The 21,683-nt window shown below is 38.2% G+C and overlaps 1 pseudogene; it reads left to right on the forward strand.

Annotated features, from left to right (window-relative positions):
- The first annotated feature begins 7,292 nt into the window (after positions 1-7,292).
- LOC124963098 (uncharacterized protein C2orf78-like) lies at positions 7,293-14,277 on the forward strand (annotated as a pseudogene).
- Positions 14,278-21,683: the final 7,406 nt, after the last annotated feature.

The raw sequence follows: 21,683 nt of genomic DNA on the forward strand, positions 1-21,683 counted from the left end.
AATCGACAGTTAAAAGAGCAAACAGGAAGCAAAAGATCATTTCAATAAAGAGTTAGAGATATTGAAAAAAAAACAAACAGAAATCCTTGAAATGAAGGAAACAATAAACCAAATTAAGAACTCCATAGAAAGCATAACCAATAGGATAGCACACTTGGAAGACAGAACCTCAGATATTGAAGACAAAATGTTTAACCTTGAAAACAAAGTTGACCAAACAGAGAAGATGGTAAGAAATCATGAACAGAATCTACAAGAACTATGGGATACCATGAAAAGGCCAAATTTGAGAATTATTGGGATTGAGGAAGGCTTAGAGAAACAAACCAAAGGAATGAACAATCTAATCAATGAAATAAATCGGAAAATTTCCCAAATCTGAAGAATGAAATGGAAAGTCAAGTTCAAGAGGCTTATAGGACTCCAAATACACAAAATTACAACAGACTCACACCAAGGCACATTATAATGTAAATACCTAACATACAAAATAAAGACAGAATTTTAAAGGCTGCAAGAGAAAAGAACCAAATTACATTCAGGGGGAAACCAATATGGATATCAGCAGATTTTTCAATCCAGACCCTAAAAGCTAGAAGGGCCTGGAACAACATTTTTGAAGCTATGAAAGAAAATGGATGCCAACCAAGAATCTTATACCCAGCAAAACTTACCTTCAAATTTGACGATGAAAAAAAATCCTTCCGTGATAAGCAAAAGCTAAAAGAATTTACAAAAAGAAAGCCAGCATTACAGAACATTCTCAGCAAAATATTCCATGAGGAAGAGATGAAAATCAAAGAAGCAAATCAGCAAAGGGAGGAATTATCCTAAAGGAATTGTCAAATAAAGGAGGAACCAAATCATGTTAAAAAATTAAATAAATAAATAAAATTTTAAATATGAACCAAATGACCAGGAATACAAATCATATCTCAATAATAACCCTGAATGTTAATGGCCTGAATTCATCAATCAAAAGACATAGACTGGCAGATTGAATTAAAAAGAAAGATCCAACAATATGTTGCCTGCAAGAGACTCACCTCATAGAAAAAGATACCCATAGATTAAAGGTGAAAGGATGGGGAAAAACATACCATGCACATGGACTCAGCAAAAAAGCTGGAGTATCCATCCTCATTTCAGATAATGTGGACTTCAAGCCAAAGGTAGTCAGAAGGGATAAAGAAGGACATTACATACTGCTTAAGGGAAGCATAAATCAGCAAGACATAACAATCATAAACATCTATGCCCCAAACAGTGGCTCATCCATGTATGTCAAACAAATCCTTCTCAATTTCAGAAACCAAATAGACCATAACACAATAATACTAGATGATTTTAATACACTTTTCTCACCACTGGACAGATCTTACAAACAAAAATTGAACAAAGAAACCATAGATCTCAATAACACAATCAATAATTTGGACTTAACAGACATTTATAGAATATACCATCCCAACAAAGAGCGAATACACTTTCTTCTCAGCAGCACATGGATCCTTCACTAAAATAGACCATATATTGTGCCACAAAGCTAATGTCAGCAAATACAAGAAGATAGAAACACTACCTTGTATTCTATCAGATCATAATGGATTGAGGTTAGAAATAAATGAAAGAGTAAAAAACAGGAATTACTCCAACACCTGGAGATTAAACAATATGCTATTATATGATGAATGGATAACAGAAGATATTAGGAAGGAAATTAAAACATTCTTAGAGGTATATGAGAACAAAGAAACATCATATCAAAATCTCTGGGACACTATGAAAGCAGTACTTAGAGGAAAATTTATTTCATGGAGCGCATTCAATAAAAGAAGTAAAACTCAACAAATAAACGACCTAACACTACAGTTCAAAGCCCTAGAAAAATAAGAACAGATCAACACCAAAAGTAGTAGAAGACAGGAAATAGTTAAACTCAGAGCTAAAATCAACGAAATTGAAACAAAAGAAACAATACAAAAAATTGACAAAATAAATAGTTGGTTCTTCGAAAAAATAAACAAAATTGATAAACCCTTGGCCACACTAAGAAAGAAAAGATGAGAGAAAACCCAAATCACTAAAATTCAGAATGAACAAGGAAATATCACAACAGACACGATTGAAATACAAAACATAATTAGAAGCTATTTTGAAAATCTGTACTCCAACAAAATAGAAAATTTCGAAGACATCAACAGGTTTCTAGAGACATATGAATTGCCTAAACTGAACGAGGAGGACATACATAATTTAAATAGACCAATTTCAAGTAATGAAATAGAACAAGTCATCAAAAGCCTACCAACAAAGAAAAGTCCAGGACCAGATGGGTTCAACAGCTTGGTTCAACATCCTGAAATCAATAAATGTAATTCACCATATCAATAGACTTAAAGTCAAGAATCACATGATTATTTCAATAGATGCAGAAAAAGCATTTGATAAAATACAGCACCCCTTCATGCTCAAAACACTAGAAAAAATAGGGATAGTGGGAACATTCCTTAACATTGTAAAGGCCATCTATGCTAAGCCCAAGGCCAATATCATTCTAAATGGTGAAAAATTGAAAGCATTCCACCTAAAAACTGGAACAAGGCAGGGATGCCCTCTTTCACCACTTCTATTCAATATTGTCCTTGAAACTCTAGCCAGAGCAATTAGACAGACCAAAGAAATTAAAGGAATATGAATAGAAAAAGAAGAACTCAAACTATCCCTATTTGCTGATGACATGAATATATATTTAGAGGAACCAGGAAATTCCACCAGAAAACTTTTAGAACTCATAAGTGAATTCAGTAAAGTAGTGGGATGTAAGATCAATGCACATAAATCTAATGCATTTGTATACATAAGAGATGAATCTTTGGAAAGAATAATTAGGAAAACTACCTCGAAATAATAGCCTCAAAAAAAATAAAATACTTGGGAATCAATCTCACAAAAGAGGTGAAAGACCTCTACAATGAGAACTACAGAACACTAAAGAAAGAAATTCAAGAAAACCTTAGAAGATGGAAAGATCTCCCATGTTCTTGGATAGGAAGAATTAATATTGTCAAAATGGCCATACTACCAAAAGTGCTATACAGATTCAATGCAATTCCAATTAAAATCCCAATGATGTACCTTACAGAAATAGAGCAAGCAATTATGAAATTCATCTGGACGAATAATAAACCCAGAATAGCTAAAGCAATCCTTGGCAGAAAGAGTGAAGCAGGGGGTATACCAGATCTTCAACTCTACTACAAAGCAATAGTAACAAAAACGGTATGGTATTGGTACCAAAATAGAAAGGTGGATCAATGGTACAGAATAGAGGACATGGACACAAACCCAAAAAAATACAATTTTCTCATACTAAACAAAGGTGCCAAAATATGCAATGGAGGAGAGATAGCCTCTTCAACAAATGGTGCTGGGAGAATTGGAAATCCATATGCAACAGAATGAATCTAAACCCATATGTCTCACCATGCACGAAACTAAACTCAAAAAGGATTAAGGATCTCTGAATCAGACCAGAGACCCTGCATCTTATAGAAGAAAAAGTAGGTCCAGATCTTCAACACGTCAGCTTAGGACCAGACTTCCTCAACAGGACTCCCATAGCACAAGAAATAAAAGCAAGAATCAATAACTGGGACAGATTCAAACTAAATAGCTTTCTCTCAGTAAAGGAAACTATCAGCAATGCGAAGAAAGAGCCTACAGAGTGGGAGAAAATCTTCGCCAATCATACTTCAGATAGAGCAGTAATCTCCAGAATCTATAAAGAACCCAAAAAACTCTACACTAAGAATGCAAATAATCCAATCAACAAATGGGCTAAGGAAATGAATAGACACTTCACAGAAGAAGATCTACAAGCAATCAACAAACATATGGAAAAATGTTCAACATCTCTAGTAATAAGAGAAATGCAAATCAAAACCACCCTAAGATTCCATCTCACCCCAATTAGAATGGCGATTATCAAGAATACAAGCAAGAACAGGTGTTGGCGAGAATGTAGGGAGAAAGGTACACTCATACATTGCTGGTGGGACTGCAAATTAGTGGAGCCACTCTGGAAAGCAGTGTGTAGATTCCTTAGAAAACTTGGAATGGACCCACCATTTGACACAGCTATCCCACTCCTTGGCCTATACCCAAAGGACTTAAAATCAGCATACTACAGAGATACAGCCACATCAATGTTCATATCTTCTCAATTCACAATAGCCAGATTGTGGAACCAACCTAGATGTCCTTCAATTGATGAATGAATAAAGAAACTGTGGTAAATATATATACAATGGAATATTACTCAGCCATAAAGAATGATAAAATTATGGCATTTGCAGGCAAATGGATGAAGTTGGAGAATATCATGCTAAGTGAGATAAACCAATCTCAAAAAACCAAAGGAAGAATGATATCGCTAATAAGTGGATGAAGACACATAATCGGGGGTGGGAGGGATTAGTGTTAGGGTTAGAGTTAGGGTTAGGGAGGGGGGCAAGAATGGAGGAAGGAAGGACTGTTTAGAGGGAAAAGAGGGATGGGAGAGGTGGGGGGAAGGGAAAAAATAACAGAATGAATCAAACAACATTACCCTATATAAATTTATGATTACACAAATGGTATGCCTTTACACCATGTACAAACAGAGAAACAACATGTATCCCATTTGTTTACAATAAAAAAAAGAGCTGGAAGAGATGGGAAAAATAGGCCTATCAAAACAATATTTATGTATGAGCTTTATATATGAGCTATTTGTCCTATATATGAGGTTATCTTCCTGTGGGCTCTTGCCATATTGAATCACACACTATCTACTCACTGTTTCTACAGACATCCCCAGATAGATCAATCCAGCCATCCTTAAAAGCTAAACACTGAGCTGGGGTAATAGCTCAGTGGTATAGAGCTAGCCTAGCATGGGTGAGGCACTGACATCAATTCTCAGATTCAATATAAATAAAGAAATTAAATAAAGGTCCATTGACAAATAAAAAAGTGTTAAAGAAGACAAAGCTTACCACCAAGGAAAACGTTTGAATCCATACATTTACTCCCTCAATCTGTTCAGGCCTCATTCATATATCATTACATCTCAGTCCTGACTTACTTTATCACAGTTACAAGAGAAGTTAGTGAAACAAGCACTCTCCAGGGGATCAAATCAAAAGCAATCTAGATCAAGGTGGCCTGAACACAGACACACTTGTTCCTGGAATGCACAGTATAACTTATCACAATGCTTTTCCCACATGCCTTTCTTTAATTGTCTTCACAAATTCATCAGGTCAATTTAATGCATGATGATTCAAAATGAACAATCATCAATAGAAAAACATGCAACATATCTTACAACGTTGAATTCCTTTAAAATATGACAAAAAAATGAGTTGAAAATCCAAACCCTTTGGGAGTCACTCACAGTCTAAAAATACACTGAGGGATGGAAATGAGATGTGACATAAAACAAAATAAGTAAAATATATTTAAGACCGGTATCCTCACTGAATAGAATTCATGGCAGATTCTGGACTTTCTACCTAGCTACATCAAAAATACATATATATTGAGCCAGGCACAGTGCACACACCTGTAATCCCAGCAACTCGGTAGGCTGAGGCAGGAGGACTGCAAGTTCAAGACCAGCCACAGCAACTTAGCATGGCCCTAGCCAGCATGGTGAGACTCTGTCTCAAAATAAAACACACAAATATAAAAGGGTTAGCAATGCGACTCAGTGGTAAATTATCCCAAGTTTAAATTCCAAGGAACCTCTCACAAAAAAATGGAATTATCTGTTTTATTAACACATAATGAAATCAAAATGCGTTACCTTGTTTCTGACAAAAGAAATGAAAAATCTACGTTATCCTTTTTTTTTTCTTTACACTCACTTTCCCTATATTCTACTAATGTTCTCTTCTAACTATTCTCCTGACCTTCCACCCACGCATGGCTGACAAAGAATGTGAGAGGCCCAGGATTCTATAGTGGTTGTTTGCAAGGGGGAGGAAGATTCAGCAACTGCCACACTGGATTCACTTACATAAGAAGAGAGAAAGAATTCTCAGTGCCACTCACACATGAAAGAGCCCAAAGGCAGGATGTCTATGTGACCCAAGGAGCCATCCAAGGCAAATGATGGTGAAAGAAGTACAATCCAAGTTCAGAACAGGGACATTTTACAGTGAGCCTCTCTTCCACCTCTCCACTCTTTGAGTCTAATGTTCAGAGTGCATTTTTCAAAGAATCAAGTCACAAAATACAAGACCTCTGGTTTTGGCAGTCAAAAGGTAATAATATTCATGAGTATAAGAATGCAAACTCAAGGCTTGTCCATGAAACAATGTCTACAATGAAGAGGAATGGGAGGAGGAGAGCAGAAGAGAGTTAACAACTCCAACCTGGCCCAGCACACCACAGCTCAAGGAAAGTAGGATTGAAGAAAACCTAAAGAAAAACTTGGACCTCCTCATTCCCTACAGGTTGCACTCAAGGAACTTCACCCTACTCTTAGGTTATGAAAAAACTCTTTAGGGCTGAGGTTGTGGCTCAGTGGTAGAGTGCTCACCTGGCACATGTGAGGCACTGGGTTTGGTCCCCAGCACCACATAAAAATGAATGAATAAAATAAAGGTATTGTATGCACATTCAAAAAGAAAAGAGAGAATGTTTTTAATCCTTACTTTCATCCTTGGAAGCAGAAGTAAGTTCAGATCAACTTCTATGGCTACAGAACAACTAGAATGCTCAAACCAGATGTCTCTTTCTTCTGTTCCCAGGGATATTAACTGTATACGTAATATAAAATTACGTGCACACTATTACCTATGATAATGTGAAATATATAACATATACATAATTTTTAATAAACATAATAAGGAACACTGAGATTATCCTCCTAACACAAGCACCTGGAAAAGTGGCCCTACCTTGTCCCTCTTGCAGGATTTCACCTCCCCAGACTCAGCCATTTAGGTTAAATGATAAATCTCCTGTCACTTTCTCTACCCAATCAACTCTCTTGTCAGTGTCTCCACCCAATCCCACCTTCTGGTTGGGAATCTGAACTCCCTATTGGCTACCTCATATCTTTAAACTGCCTTTTTGGTGACATCATTCTCCCACCAAACCTACTGCCACCTGGGAGAATCTTAGGGTTTCCATAGAGTTGTAAACAAATTTGGGTCATCGCAAGTGACCAGTGACCAGTGACCAGTCATCAGTGACCAGTGACCAGTGGCCAGTGACCAGTGAACTCCATACTGGGAAACATGCATTCTCTAGCCTCGGTCACCCAGACATCCTCTGGGGTGGTCTCCTCATCCTTTGTATCTGCAATTGATGTTACCACTTCTCTGACAATGTCAGGTAAGGAAAGAAACTTTTTAAAGTTTTTCATTAGACTTTTTGCTGCCTCAGTGTACTAGTGGAGTCCAATTAGCTTAGAGTAATAGGGAAATGATGGAAGAAGAAATCTGGAGACCTAATTTGAGTTTTCACTTCGACATGTACTAGGTATGGGATGGATGATCATTTACTCTCTCATAAAATCTGTTTCCCCATCTGAACTAGGAGGATAACAGACTGCCTCTGCACTGGTCCCTTTCTTTTCTAATATTGAGACTTAAGGGACATATTAATAGAGAAGGAAATTTGATTTGGGGAGGCCTTCGTTTCAACAGAAAAAGAGATTCTGAGATGGAGAAGAAAACTCAAACTGTGTACCAAGAGCATCATCTGGAATAGTCTCCTTCCACCAATATTTCCACTAGAGTATTTCAAATTTAGTGCTATTCAAAAAGGGACAGTCACATATATTGGAGTTTTCTGTTTAAACTATGTGAAGGAGAACTAGGGAAAGGGGAGGGGGAAGACAGGGCTGTAAGGAGGCAGATATTCCAGGGCAAGGAAGTTTGGGACTGTTGAAGCACAGGGCAACAGGAACTTGGTGGGCAAAAAAATATCAAAATAAGGGAGAAGAAAATGTGAGAATTACAGAGACAAAGAGCATGGAGATGTTGTCAGTTAAAAAGTAGTTGGTTGGAATGGAATATACAAAAAAAAGTGATTTAAATCGATGCAGAGAACATAGAGTGAAATCTTCCCACCACTGGACAGTTGAGGTGAGGCTGGTTAAGAGGATGTCTAGATTAATGGACTGGCAAGGAAACTTAGGGTAGAATTAGGGTATCACTGGGGAAAGCAGTTTCTCAGAAAAGTCACATTTGGTTCTTTGGAGTTTTTCTATGGCCTCTCTGAACACAGATGACCTGGGCAGTTTGAACATGAACATTTTAAAAGTATGTTTTAGAAATGCTTCTTCCTCTAAACATGCTAATGAAAGTGAATAGAGACAGGCCGGGGGAAACAGCAGTTTTCCATGTCCTATTTTACTCTGATTTTTAAACTACATGAATTTTTTAAAAATGATGTGCCCTAACCTGCATCAGAAGGACACATTCCTGTGGTGATAGGTAGTTTTCAAGCAGAAGCTGTTTTCCATCTTTATAATAACTTTTTTTCTTCATGAGAATATATACAAATACTCATTAACATGTTTTAAACCTAAGAACCAAAAGAAAGACCTATGTAAGAATAAAACCCAAGTTCCATATCTCTAATCCCACATTTATCTAAAATAACTTTTGATTTTTCTACATTTCAAAAAATTGTTTTTGAGTGGGGGTATAGCTCAGTGGTAGAGTGAATGCTTAGCATGTGGGAAGCCCTGAGTTTGATTTCCTGTTCTATTAAACATCATAGAAATTTGTTTTACTTGTATGATTATATTCTGGTGGTGATATATTTTTCAGACTTCAGGGACAACATTTTCCTGTTAAAGATAATTATAAACTAGATTGTGATGATAAATATAACTTTAATGATGACTAATAGTACTTTTCTGCTTTTCTATAACCAATGTTTATCAGAAAATGTTTTATATTAATTGAAATATCTACATAGTGGGATTACTATCTATCACATGGTGTGGGTAATATTTAGAAGAAGATGAACAACCACAGAGATGAAATTATATTTGTGTTTCATTCTCTACTTTGTAGAAAATTTCCTTCTCTCCTTCCTTCCTTCCTTCTTTCCTTCCTTTCTTCCGTCCTTCCTTTTTCCTTTCCAGTGCTGGGGACTGAACACAAGGTCTCATACATGCTAGGCAAGCAAGCTATCACAAGCTATATCCCCAGCACATCTTGTTTTCTCTCTGAGACAGGATCTTGCTAAATTGCCCAGACTGACTTTGAATTTCTGGACTCCAGCAATTCCAATGCCTCAGCATGCAGAGTGCTGGGACCACAGGTCCAACCCCCCATGCCTAGACTCATAGTGCTATTTTGCTTCAGTTTGTGCATATGGCGGGGAAGAAGAGGTTTGGTTTAGGTTTCATTTGTTTTGCAGTACCAGGGATTGAACCTAGGGGCACATAACCATCCTGAACCCTTTTTAAATTTTATTTTGATGAGTCTCGCTAAATTGCCAAGGCTGTCCTCTAACTTGTGATCATCCTGTCCCTGCCTACTGAGAATCTGAGATTGCAGGTGTGTGCCACTGCACTGGATTAAAAACATTTTTCTTGAAATATTTATCTACATACATTGTGGCTACCTAAACATTTACATTAACGTCAATTAGTTGCATATTACACAATTTTTCATGATATACTTTCTCTGTCTATAGGTACTGGTTAGAAATTCATTCAAAATCATCTTCAATTTTGCACAGTGTTTTGATTAACAGTATTCACTGAAATAAAGGACAAACATTCATTTTCATTATATTCTATGTATGATAATGGAACTTCATTGGTTAGTAAATTTACTATGCTTTGATGCTTGCTAAATATCCACGTTTTCATTAGTATCCACGTATTCTTTGTAGTTCTGGGCTGTTTTTTACTTTTGTCTTTCTATATTTCAGAAATTACTACATCTTAGCCTATATAAATCTAATGTAATATGTCACTTATTTCATGGATAGAATTATGACTGTTTTTATTATTGCAAACACCTTACTTGAGTAACTGGAAGCTCAAAAAGTTCAAATATATTTTTCTAACAAGAAGCATTTCTTGAAAAACTTACTCTCAATTAGTAATGTTGATATTAGATGAAAAATCAGGATCAAATATCAAAAACAATGGCCCTGTAAATTACCATCTGGATGGTACAAGTGAACTCCAGAAAATGGCATGCAACTTGCACAAACAAAATGAGGTGCTGAAGAAAACAGTGGTGATATCAGTACTATTTTCTCTGAATAGAGAAAAAAAAATGTGTTTCTCCTCATTTCTGGTATTTGTCTACAGCACAGAGTCCTGGCAAGGGAGTAAATTTCCACAACCTGGTGTTGATATGGAACAAGTCAATGATATTTCCCTGACCCTTGGTTTAATCACTTGCAAACTGATAATGTTAGACGTTCTCTAACCTCTAAATGCTTCTGTTGAAAGGCATATTCATGGGCCAAAATTAGTGGAGGCTCAAGGGAAAGCTAAATCAGGGAGAAGGAGACTGTGTAGGGAACGAGGTATGGTTCAGACCACTTTGGTCTTTGGTACCCAACTGGAGAAATACAGCAGTTCATCAGCAGAGTACCAAACTGCTCCAACACTTGCATCCATGCTAAATGGTTTGATCTGGGGGATCTCAATGATTATTGGTATTAGAGGCTTCCTGACTGCCACAACATTAAGATAATACCGTTTCTCAAGTATCTTAAGAATCTGTGAGTCTCATCAATTTTTTCATCACCCTATTGCTTCCTACAGAAAATTTCCTGAATTCTTCTATATTTGGAACTACAAATTCTCTGCCTCTCTCTCTTCCTGTGGTGAGCAATGCAGCTTCCCTAACAGGAAGTGTATGTAACTTCTCCAGAGTCTCTGCTCCAGCTGTCAGTTCAGCATGGCTACTGCCTTCAAACTCAGGCACCTCCTTCCAGACACTCATGGGCAGTGCCTACCTTTATCAACATTCTAGCACAGCCATGTTGTCTGGGGTTTCTAGCTGACACCTGCCTCCTATCCAAGTATTTTTGAGTGGGATATCACAGGAGGTGCTGAAAAGAAGTCATCTTCATTAGGGGACTTTACTCTGACTGTCACTGATCAGGACACAGCAGCTCCTTCCATGTCTATGACAGCCCAATATGATACACCTTCAGATGCCAATGTCATAGTCCCTGAGTATCCATCACTGACGGCCAGGCTTGTCCAGGTGACAGCATCTCAGATTCCAAATCAGGCACATACCCTATCACTTCCATACCAAGAAGGAAGCCAGGTCTATTCTATGATCAAAACACTCCGGGGTCTCTGCTCTCTGGAGATCTTGGCCCCTACCTGCAATCCTATGACTCTGTGTCATATGCAAGAAGTTGAGTCGCTGCCCCTCAACCAGAAATGGTGATGACACTGAAGGAGGTTCAGCCTACGAATATCCTACCATTAGTCTCTAACTCTGTCACCTACTACTGTGTGTCTACTCCACCTATTACAGAAGCAAATTTTCAAGGTGAGTAAACAGGAGCATGGGGAAGAAATAAGATCAGAAATCAAAAGTGGGTCAAATAGGCAGCTGGGAGCTATGGGTCTACAGATATATAGAATTTAAGTCCTGAGACTTTAACCCCTATTCTTATTCAGCAGTTTGCATTTTCAGACTCTGCAAGAAGAAGATGCAGGATGCTCTAATGTTCATTCACAATGCATTTAAAAGACCTTCATGAACACACTGGAGGCGATTAATTTTCAGTGCCTTGGTAGACCAGTCCCACTACACCAACACATTATGAGTCTATTTCCCTAATTTTGCTTCACTCTTTAAGGAAGATACTTCAAAACTGACCATGGTAGGGACAGTTTAATTTTCCTTCCTTAATTTCAGGATTTAAACACTCTATTCAGAGATCCTGTGCAAAGCAGGTTTCTCAGAATCTGTTCATTAACAAATATGTTATAAGGAGCTCCACCCTCTTCTAGTACATGGTGTTAAGTGTTCATAGATTTTTGGGAGAGTGGAGAGAATTCAGAGGTTGCAACATGAGAATGACAGATTTCATCAAACATTTTTTGTGGGTATCACACATAGGAGGTAAGTGTGCTACCAATCAGTCTTGCTGCCATGATTATGTTGTCAGTGCAAATCTAGGATATCTACTGATCACCTGTAACTCAGGGGGTCAGCACCCAGCAACTAACAGAGATCTGTCCATGGTCCTTCGGAGGAGCTACTAGAAATGCCTTCTTCACAGTTGACAAGTTCCATGATTATTGTGTTCCTGTGTAGGTGGAGCATCTTACTTACCATCTCCTTGATTCCTTTGCAGTGATGGAAACTTCCCTAGGGATGGAGGCTTCCGTGGGATTGCAACCTCCAAGTCAGACATTTTGTCTGCCACAACCTCCAGAATTCCCCAACTCCTGCAGTAGCAGACGTATCCAAAATCTCCAAATACTTGAGAGTAACCCACCAACTGAACTTGGGGACATTTCACTAATAACTCCAGACCAGAGCTCTACTAATTTCATGGCATTGACTCCAACTCAAAGCCAGGAAGAAACAGGCAGTAACAGTTTGGATGAGGAAAAAGCCATGCTTTCAAACCCTCTGGATGCCTATCTGTTTGGAATAGAAAACCAGGATCCTCCACTACTCCCTTTAGAAATCTCTGATAGCCATGAGCTCCTGGCCTCCATTGGTCCTCTGGACCAAGAGGAGATGCCTCATTCTGAACATATCAATCTGGGAAAGAGTAGCCTGAGTCTTTAGGACCAAGGCACACTTGAAAATGGGATTGAATGTAGCAGTGATTTTGCAGACCTCACTGCACTGGTGGGGATATTCACCTTCCCGAAATTTTCAATTTCTTCTAAGACCTTGACCAACCTGAAAGTCCTCAAATCATAAAACCCAATGATACCAGGGACATCATGGTGAATCAGGAGCAGGTAAACTCAAGTGACAGAAAGGATCCTGCTGACACAGTTAGGAAGAACAAACATAAAGCCTCGGAGCCTCCTGATGGGACTCCTAAGGCCAAAATGCAGCCAAAGCACACACAGTGCCCATTAGAGGGAGAAGTTGCTTGCAGGGATGCAGACAGTTACAGGGCCCTGTGAACGCAGCCAAGCATTCTAACACCAAAACTCAAAAGGCTGCACCCAGTTGGAACAGCAAAGCTAAGGATCATAGGCAGGAAAAGCCCAAAAGGGGCAGAGAAAACAACTCCAAGAAAGCTGAGGAGAGTAAGCAGGCAGGCAACAAGATCAAGACAGAAGAGAAGCCAATGCTTCCTAAGGCAAAGTGCAGGAGAAATCAACCTGAGCTTAGCTAAGAGACCTTTAAAAAGCCTCGAAGTTATCTAGGCATGCACATGCTGGAGTCGGTGCAGGTTTTTCATGCACTGGGGAAGAAGAACAATAGGAAAACTGGGCTCTCTTCCTCCTGGGCCCTAGGAAACTCAAGCAGTAACAAAGATCCCCGTCCTTGTCCAGCTAGGAAACCCTGGCTGCAGGTTAAAGGTCCTGAGAAAACTCAAGTCAGCGCCCAGAAACCAGATATCAGTGCTGACAAAGAGTATCCATCTACATCCCAGCATGAGCTTCCACCTCCTGGGAAGGTTAAATTGGTGCCTTTGCCTTTTCTGTCCCCAGAGAAACCTCAACCTCGACCTGTATATCGCAGGCCACAGTCTCTGGCCTCACGTAGACCCACTGTGGCTTACTCTGCCCAGCCTGCTTCTACCAGCTCAGCTCAACCCAGGGCAGTCAACCAATCCTGACCAGCTCCTGCCAACACATCTTTCATGCGTCCTGCCAAGCCAGCTCAGCCAGCTGTATCCCATTCAATCCATTCAGGCTTCACCACATCTACCCAGCCTAGTGTCCCTCAGTCTGCTGCCTCTAGGCCTGCAGCCTACACAACATCATCTTGCACTTCTGTCCAGCAGGGCCCTGTTTCCACCCTTGTGAACAAGCTGCGGTCCCAACTGCCCAAGCCTCAAAACCGATATCTGCTCCAAGACTTTGCCTTACAACCAATTCCATGGAGGAAACCCAATGTTCCTGAGCCTGTAATGTCAACTCCCATCACAGAAGAGCAGAGGCCAGAGCGGGAAGCCACGATGAAGAAGTCTCAACAAGAGTGTGAGAATGCTGCCAAATATCCTTTGGGGAGAGTGCAGTTTTTCATTGAGAGGGAAAGAGAGATGGAATTTTCTCACTACTATGGCTATACGATATAAGAGCTGCTAAGGCTAATGGTGCCACGTGGCTGCCAGTTAGTTTCCACGTGTATATAGATAGATACAAATTCAATTATTTGCATATGTTGTCAAATTTTAATAAAATTAGTTTAAGATATGTAAGAGGCCTTTTGGTACCACTCGGGTACCATTTAGTGTTCCAAATATAATACAAAGGTAGATAGATACAAATTCATTTATTTTGATATAGTCTCAAAATACAATAAAATTGAATAAAGCAATGTAGTAGAAAATATTAATAGATAAGTAATGTGACTTTTTTGTACTATTTGAATACCAAATATTTTCCACATTTATATATATCTCCAGGTACAAATTTATTGATTGATACATTTTTAAAACTTAATAAAATTAAATAAAGAAATGTAATAGAATTGTTTAATAGAAAAGCAATAAAGAGGTTCTGGTACCACTGGAGCATCACATACTTTTCCACATAGAGGTAGATATGTGTAGGTTAGGGTTAGGGTTAGGGTTAGGATTATTCATTCTGATATACTTTTCAAAGTTAATAAAATTGAATAAAGAATTAACAGATAAGTAATAAAGAGAAATTTTGAGTTTTGAATTGCTGTGAACTGTGGTTTTCTTGGAAGTGGTGGGGATTAAAGCCTGCATGAGAAGGAAAGACCTTCTCATGGGACAGGATAACAGGGGAAAAGCATAGGAATTGAGGAAAGAGGAAGTAATATGACTTAGCACTAGGAAAGCAAAAGGATTTACACCAAGATTCAGGAATGGATGAAATGAAGTCACAAAGTTTGAGGTTAGGGTTAAAAGCATAAAATCTGAAACAAGTGGAAGATGGCAGAAGATGGGTTCAGGTTGACCAGGAGAAATGCAAAAATCAAACAAAAACCCCCATGGAGAATGAATGGCCTAGGTATACCTATCAGAAAGGCATTTTTAGTAAATTAGATTCAGGGGATAAGTCTAACATGTTTGAATCACTTAAGATCATGGCTGGGGTGGGAAATACAAAACACATGGGAACCTAACAGGGGTGTGGCAAGGGTTCACAAATATCCTGAGGTCAGCTGATAACCTGGGACCTAGCCAAGGGAACTGCAGAAGTATGAGTCCCACCCAGAACACAGCCAGGAATAAATCATCATTTACTCAACACCCGTGCACCAGGGCAGCAGAGATGCACTACTTCAATTAGCCTTCAAACACATAAGGCCAGTGTACTGAGCCACTTTACTAATGATCTAGTGCTGTAGGATCAAATTGTAAGCAGAGAAACAAGGCCTCAATCTGAGGCCTATGGCCTCAAGTCCTTCGTGATCCCAAGTGCCCTCTGGCAGGCAGCCTGGCTTTCAGAGCATAGCATCTGGACATTACCGGTAGCCGAGATCACACCTCAAAACAAGAATAAATAACTAAACTGAGGGACCTGTCAGTACTCGTCCACTGATTCCTGCACATGCCACCCTCAGAGACCACTGCCATCAACCGATGCTTACGAGAAACATCAGTTCTTGGCGTCCATCTCCACCCTATGCGAGCAGACAGTGCGCGTGCGCAGGGAATAGCCGGCCAACAGCTGCAGGACCCAGAAGCCAAAGCTGTGCAGGCTCTTCCGGAGGCCGGAGGCCAGAGTCCTCGTGCACAGCTGCCCTGGGAGAGGGTGACCGACAGTGGGTGAGAATAGGAAAGGAATGGAGTGGCGCAAGATGATGACGCAAGCAGCGGATCATAACTATGCAAAGATTACTAATGTACATTTTAAAATATTGCTGTGGATATAATTCACATAACGTAGAATTCTTTATTGAAAAATGTGCAATTCAGTGGCATTTAGTAATTTCTCGGGGTTGTGCAACCATCGCCACCATCTAATTCATAACATTTTCATAATCCCAAAAAGAAACCCTTCAATGTGTGAGAGGTCACTCCCATTCCTTCCTCACCTTGCCCCCAAGCAACCATTAATCTTTGGTTTTGTCTTTTCGGGACAGTTCATAGAAAAGGAATCATACAATATATGACCTTTTGTGACTTCTTTGAATTAGACTGTTTTCAAGGATTATCCGTGTTGTAAAGTGTTGAGTCCTTAATCCCTTTTTCAGATTGCCTATGATTATATTGCATTGATATCCCACATTCGTTTATATGAATACATCACCAGTTTAACTTCAAACCATGTACAACCACAGGGAAGGGAACTTGTACTCCATGTACATAATATGTCAAAATACATTCTATAATCATGTATAACTAAAAGAACATAAATTTTATTTTTAAAAATCAGAAATACAAAAAATTACAGCATGTGCTTATAAGCCAATTTATAAAATAAATGTGTAAACGAATTATAAAATAAAATCCCTCACCTGAAGTGTACCAAATAACACTAAAATTTCTTACGTCATTTACTTTTTTGCAATTCTCAACCTTGAGATTGTAAGTTTTTACCAAAAAAAGTTTTGAATTATTAGAAAATAATTTATATAACTCATAGCTAACTCGTTGGAAAGAAACAAAATTTGACTAAAATTAAACTTATTCCTCATTTATACAATTATCATCACTTTTAACAAACACACATATTAAAGATCTCTCCAAACATCCATAAGAAACTTTTTTGCAAACTTGTCACTTTTCTTGCTGACAGTAGAGACCAGTCTTTAAAGTAGCTATAGCTGATGCTCCAAACCACAGATTAATTTCGGTGTCACATTTTTTTTCTTTTTTTTTTTCACGGTAATTTTTATTCATTTATTTTTTAAATTTTCTTAATATTTTCAGTTTTTTTCAAGTATATTTACTCCTTATTGCATTCCTCTATTTGTATTAAACAATATAATATTCATCAATTTCTATACAGTTTTGGGCAGAACACAAAGATATAATCTTTATTCAAAAGAGACATAATATAAAATATGCTGCTTCTCAGGAAGAGGTCAGATGGCAAACAGATTGGGGATCCAGGACACAAGCCACCAAGGATCACAGAATTTCACAGTATAATCCACTGTTGTAGAAGCCACAAAATGAGCCAGCGAGGAAGACCCCAAACAAAAGTATCCGGAGAGCAAGATTTGGAGATGATCTGCTTTCCACGGTGCGGACAGATGACAGAGCCTCACCCAAGTGCCACTGTGGCAACAGACTATCTGGTGACAGACTTTGACCACTTTTCCTGGTATTTTAAGCAGCAGTGAGGGAAGGGGCAGCTCAGCATGTCTCATCACCATATGTGATAACCTAATTAAATTCCTCACACCACAGTGATAAGACAAGTCACCTTCAAAAGGTCTCAAGGTGTTCTTCTTCCCTTTGGAAGAAGTGTGTGGAGGGTGAGGGAGGGATCAGTATGAGTTCTCAAGGGCTTAGGGAGAGGGTAAGGACTTGTCTCTGTATAATAGTTTTTATATGTATGCTAGATATCACAGATAATTTAAAATAAAGGAAGGATAAATTCTAAGGAATTAGGTGAAGGAAAAGAGAAAAGTGGTGATAATAATAACCCATTAATATTAACCCAAGGAATGCACCTACTTAGAGTTCGACAATAATTCGTGCTGAGAGGCTTGTAAATTTATTTTAATGATTCTTTTCAGAATGTTCAGGGTGTACATTTTTCCATACATATCTTTCATAAGATTTTAACAATGCAATGTTATGGTTTTACTGTAGCCTTCTTCTGAAGGGACAACTTCACCAGGTAATTCCAACTACAAGTGAAAAAGAACATCATTTGCATCCAATAATAATGTACAAGCTTAAAAGACTCCAATGCATTTGAGACACTGGCCTATATTTGAACAAGTTCATCCCATCTTTTTCTTTCCAAGTATTTACTTTTCAAATTCTGTCATTTTCATATTCCCAATGGGTTCACAGCAAACATTTTGACAGTGTGAATAATTTCTCTTTAGTATACCCCATTTCTGCTTTCAGAGCACTCCCAATCCTTAGCAATGTTCTAGATAGGCTATTGTAGGAATTGCAATGCAAACACTGAAAGCCTGCATCTCCCAAGACAAATGTTCCTAGGTGCTAGCTGCAGACAGGGAGGAGGTGTTTTTTATCACTCCTAAAGTAAGAGTCTCTAGGAGGCGTTAGTTAATCTCCTTCAAAGTAAATCCTCTCCAGATGCTGCCCACAGATCCCCGGCCCAAAAAAGGTGAAATTCCTGAGTGCCGAAGAAAATTGTTATGCTCACTAGAGACCCTCTCAAAAAATCTTATATAAATCCAATCCCTATCTTTATTCAGTGGCTTATTTTGCACCAGGAAAGTGTGTCTATCAGAACTATGACTCCATTCCTCAATAAGCCTTTTGGCTGATTCTTTTTTTTTTTTTTTTAACTTTTTGATCATTTTACCCTTTTTTTTATTTTTTTAAATTTTTTTAAATTTTTTTATTGTAAACAAATGGGATACGTGTTGTTTCTCTATTTGTACATGGCGTAAAGGCATACCATTTGTGTAATCATACACCTACATAGGGTAATGTTGTTTGATTCATTCTGTTATTTTTTTCCCTTCCCCCCCACCCCTCCCACCCCTCTTTTCCCTCTATACAGTCCTTCCTTCCTCCATTCTTGCCCTCCTCCCTAACCCTAACTCTAACCCTAACACTAATCCCTCCCACCCCCCATTATGTGTCTTCATCCACTTATTAGCGATATCATTCGTCCTTTGGTTTTTTGAGATTGGTTTATCTCACTTAGCATGATATTCTCCAGTTTCATCCATTTGCCTGCAAATGTCATAATTTTATCATTCTTTATGGCTGAGTAATATTCCATTGTGTATATATATATCACATTTTCTTTATCCATTCGTCAATTGAAGGACATCTAGGTTGGTTCCACAATCTGGCTATTGTGAACTGAGCAGCTATGAACATTGATGTGGCTGTGTCTCTGTAATATGCTGATTTTAAGTCCTTTGGGTATAGGCCAAGGAGTGGGATAGCTGGGTCAAATGGTGGTTCCATTCCGAGTTTTCTAAGGAGTCTCCACACTGCTTTCCAGAGTGGCTGCACTAATTTGCAGTCCCACCAGCAATGTATGAGTGTACCTTTCTCCCCACATCCTCGCCAACACCTGTTCTTGCTTGTATTCTTGATAATCGCCATTCTAATTGGGGTGAGATGGAATCTTAGGGTAGTTTTGATTTGCATTTCTCTTATTACTAGAGATGTTGAACATTTTTCCATATGTTTGTTGATTGCTTGTAGATCTTCTTCTGTGAAGTGTCTATTCATTTCCTTAGCCCATTTGTTGATTGGATTATTTGTATTCTTCATGTAGAGTTTTTTGAGTTCTTTATAGATTCTGGAGATTAGTGCTCTATCTGAAGTATGATTGGCAAAGAGTTTCTCCCACTCTGTAGGCTCTTCCTTCGCATTGCTGATAGTTTCCTTTGCTGAGAGAAAGCTTTTTAGTTTGAATCTATCCCAGTTATTAATTCTTGCTTTTATTTCTTGTGCTATGGGAGTCCTGTTGAGGAAGTCTGGTCCTAAGCCGACATGTTGAAGATCTGGACCTACTTTTTCTTCTATAAGATGCAAGGTCTCTGGTCTAATTCCGAGATCCTTAATCCATTTTGAGTTTAGTTTCGTGCATGGTGAGAGATATGGGTTTAGTTTCATTCTGTTGCATATGGATTTCCAATTCTCCCAGCACCATTTGTTGAAGAGGCTATCTTTTCTCCATTGCATATTTTTGGCACCTTTGTCTACTATGAGAAAATTGTATTTATTTAGGTTTGTGTCCGTGTCCTCTATTCTGTACCATTGATCCACCTTTCTATTTTGGTACCAATACCATGCCGTTTTTGTTACTATTGCTTTGTAGTAGAGTTGAAGATCTGGTATTGCGATACCCCCTGCTTCACTCTTTCTGCCAAGGATTGCTTTAGCTATTCTGGGTTTTTTATTCTTCCAGATGAATTTCAAAATTGCTTGCTCTATTTCTGTAAGGTACATCATTGGGATTTTAATTGGAATTGCATTGAATCTGTATAGCACTTTTGGTAGTATGGCCATTTTGACAATATTAATTCTTCCTATCCAAGAACATGGGAGATCTTTCCATCTTCTAAGGTTTTCTTCAATTTCTTTCTTTAGTGTTCTGTAGTTCTCATTGTAGAGGTCTTTCACCTCTTTTGTGAGATTGATTCCCAAGTATTTTATTTTTTTCGAAGCTATTGTGAATGGGGTAGTTTTCCTAATTTCTCTTTCTGAAGATTCATCGCTTATGTATAAAAATGCCTTAGATTTATGTGCATTGATCTTATATCCCGCTACTTTACTGAATTCACTAATGAGATCTAAAAGTTTTCTGGTGGAATTTCCTGGTTCCTCTAAGTATATAATCATATCATCAGCAAATAGGGATAGTTTGAGTTCTTCTTTTCCTATTCGTATCCCTTTAATTTCTTTGGTCTGTCTAATTGCTCTTGCTAGAGTTTCAAGGACGATATTGAAAAGAAGTGGTGAAAGAGGGCATCCCTGCCTTGTTCCAGTTTTTAGGTGGAATGCTTTCAGTTTTTCACCATTTAGAATGATATTAGCCATGGGCTTAGCATAGATGGCCTTTACAATGTTAAGGAATGTTCCCACTATCCCTATTTTTTCTAGTGTTTTGAGCATGAAGGGGTGCTGTATTTTATCAAATGCTTTTTCTGCATCTATTGAAATAATCATGTGATTCTTGACTTTAATTCTATTGATATGGTGAATTACATTTATTGATTTCCTGATGTTGAACCAACCTTGCATCCCTGGGATGAAACCCACTTGATCGTGGTGCACTATCTTTTTAATATGTTTTTGTATGCGATTTGCTAAAATTTTGTTGAGAATTTTTGCGTCGATTTTCATTAAGGATATTGGTCTGAAATTTTCTTTCCTCGATGTGTCTCTGTCTGGTTTAGGTATCAGGGTAATATTGGCTTCATAGAATGAGTTTGGGAGGGTTCCCTCCTCTTCTATTTTATGGAATACTTTGAGAAGTATTGGAATGAGCTCTTCTTTAAAGGTTTTGTAGAACTTGGCTGAGAACCCATCTGGTCCTGGACTTTTCTTTGTTGATAGGCTTTTGATGACTTCTTCTATTTCATTACTTGAAATTGGTCTATTTAAATTGTGTATGTCCACCTCGTTCAGTTTAGGCAATTCATATGTCTCTAGAAACCTGTTGATGTCTTCGAAATTTTCTATTTTGTTGGAGTATAGATTTTCAAAATAGCTTCTAATTATGTTTTGTATTTCAATCGTGTCTGTTGTGATATTTCCTTGTTCATTCCAAATTTTAGTGATTTGGGTTTTCTCTCGTCTTCTCTTTGTTAGTGTAGCTAAAGGTTTATCAATTTTGTTTATTTTTTTGAAGAACCAACTATTTATTTTGTCAATTTTTTGTATTGTTT

Source organism: Sciurus carolinensis, chromosome 13 (assembly GCF_902686445.1).
Source record: "Sciurus carolinensis chromosome 13, mSciCar1.2, whole genome shotgun sequence".
Taxonomy (NCBI): Eukaryota; Metazoa; Chordata; class Mammalia; order Rodentia; family Sciuridae; genus Sciurus; species Sciurus carolinensis.